This window comes from Frankliniella occidentalis, unplaced genomic scaffold (genome assembly GCF_000697945.3).
Source record: "Frankliniella occidentalis isolate FOCC.00 unplaced genomic scaffold, Focc_3.1 Scaffold296, whole genome shotgun sequence".
NCBI classification, from domain to species: domain Eukaryota; kingdom Metazoa; phylum Arthropoda; class Insecta; order Thysanoptera; family Thripidae; genus Frankliniella; species Frankliniella occidentalis.
This window is the reverse complement of record NW_026267422.1, coordinates 450,096-452,679: the sequence shown is the minus strand read 5'-3', so window position 1 is coordinate 452,679 and position 2,584 is coordinate 450,096.

The following is a 2,584-nucleotide window of genomic DNA, read 5'->3' as shown; positions in this document are numbered from 1 at the left end:
GAAGAGCGCAGCGAGCGCAGCGCGTACGGACGGGCCGCGGCTACGGCGCACAATGGGCATTCTGCACCGGCACCACGCTCTGCCACGCCCGTGTCATCGCGCGCATCGCGCGCTGGGCGGCATTTACGGCTGCCTTTGCCTAATGCAAATGGACTTTTAACGAGACGCTCAGGCTCACCCCGCTGACAGGCTGCGTGTGCGCATGTCCCCGTGCGGTCGCGGTGAGGGACGCCACGCCACGCCACGCCACCCAACACCACCGATTAGCACACGCCATGCTGCTGCAGGGAAAAATAAATATATGGGTATGCACTATGCAGTTTTAATACTTTACTTAGTTCACCAGTTTAAATGTTTAAAATTGAGGCATTTAGAAACGTTTAACTTGTTTACACATTATTACTTCGAACCTCCTTGTTAGTGGAAGGCTTCTAACCCACCTCAACTTCCTCTCAAATAACAACACCAAAGTAGCCACGCATCAGGGGATAGATGCATGATGTGTTACTCCATACCAGTACATTTTACAGTGGCTCTTCGCTATCGGTTGAAACCCATCAAAATTCTCTAAAATTCGTTGAGGTTTCAACCGCGTACCCGATGGACCATAAATTATACATCAGGAACCTGACCGGGCTCCACTCCTCCTCTCACACGCAACAAGGGACTGGGTCACGCGACGAAATTCATCATTTTCGCTGAAGGTGACAAACGTGACGGCCCGGGGCGTGGCACAGGCAGGCGTGACAGTGACGTGACGTAAATAAGCGCCGTCAGACGCCTTACAACGCCCCGCCGCCGTGTCCGCCTTCGTTTTTCAGCACAGACGAGAATAATTGAGAGTGTGTCCGTCCCTCTGGTCCGCCCGTCCTAGGCGCGCGCACGCACACAGCAGTGGAGGCTGACCAGAGCCGCTGGTCTGCTCTGCTTTTGCCATCAGCCTCTCTTGCGCGCTCCGCTCCGCTATTTCTAGCCGGGCCTAGGAACAAATATTTGGTGTAACAGCTCGGCGCGCGCGCACGCCCCGCTCGCATTCACGCACATCGCGGAGGGCGGGGCGGGGCGGGGCGCGGGGCGAGTTCTAGAGTCGCGCCATTCCTCCCCGCTACACAACGCGCCCGAGTAGGCCAGAGTGCCTTTATTTTTAGAGTCCGTAAAACCTGCAAGGGACTGGCCATTACAACAACACACGCATTTATCCGCCCAACAAAAACGTGTTTCTGTTGCCCGTCTTCCCTTGGCGCCCTACACGGTGACGGCGCGCACCTGAAACTGAAGCTGCAGGGGGCTCTTCCGAGCCGACCACCACCGTGGTGTGGTCCAACGGGCGTCGTGGGCGTGGCGCAGCGTAGGGACATGACTTTTCGGTTTACTCGACTGCCCCGCAGGAGGGGGTGTCGCTTCGTGGCGAGGAGGGCGTCAACTCCCCGCCATAAACACGAGGACATAACTTCAAGAAGTCCCTCCATCTCACTCGCGCTAGGCTAGGTCGCCAGCGGACTCTATGGTCCTTCAAAATAAAAATAAGAAAAGAAAAGAGCATAGAGCAGCCTATCAACCGTACTAAAATTGATGGCTCCCGGACAATAAAAGAAAATAGGAGGAGGAGGGGAGGGGAGAAGTGAGGAGGATGGCATGGATCAGGAATAAAAAACAACTACGTGCGGGTCCATGCATGGAGCTCCGTGATGTAACACTAAAGCAAAGCCCCCCCCCCCTCACTCACTACTGATGGATGAAGTAAGTTTCCATTTTTAACGGCGCGGTCGCGCGGCCGGCGCTGCTGGCATGAGAAGGAAGATGTGCCACCACTGCACAGGATCCCGGCGACCGCGGCGCGGGCGCTGGGACAGGACGACCTTGGCGACTTTAGTGCGCCGCGCGCGCGCACACACACACCACCAACGCCACCCTGGATGAAGATGATTCGGGCTGAGCGGAGCGCGTGGGCGTCGGCGGCTAAATGATGTCAACACCCCGCCACCGCCGCCGCCGCCGCCCCTCTCCCCGTCGAGGCCCTCACCCACCCACCGCCAGCGGCCGCCAGCACCACAAGGCGCGCGCGCATCTTCAGCGCGGGAGGCGCCCGGGCTGCGGGTCCACGCGCGCCGCCGGGGCAGGTCAAGGCTGTCGCCAGCGACCACGGCCCGGGAATAATAATTACACTTGAGGAACAGAGAATGATTCTCTGTGCTTCGAAACGCACCGGAAACCCAAGTGTGTGAATGTCCTACACTTGTAGGTGGTATGCGGAAAGACATTCCTACCCACGCAGGCGCAAGTGTGTGAACTTCAAAGGAAAACTCACATCTGTGCCCACATCTTAAGGGTACGAATGGGCATTTAAACACCTACAAGTGTGGGAGATTCGCACACTTCCAGTGCGGTTTCTGCCCACGAACAGGGAATGACGGACGGCTGATTGCTGGGCCAAAAAGGTGAAAAGGTGAAAAATTGACCAGTCATGCAGTGCAGCCGGCCTGGTTGGCAAGACACTCCTCTGCTGCAGTGGGAGTGCGTGGAATTCCCCCTCGGGGGGAAAAGGGGTTATTGGCGGGCTTGAAGAAAGGGGCATCGGGGTGGG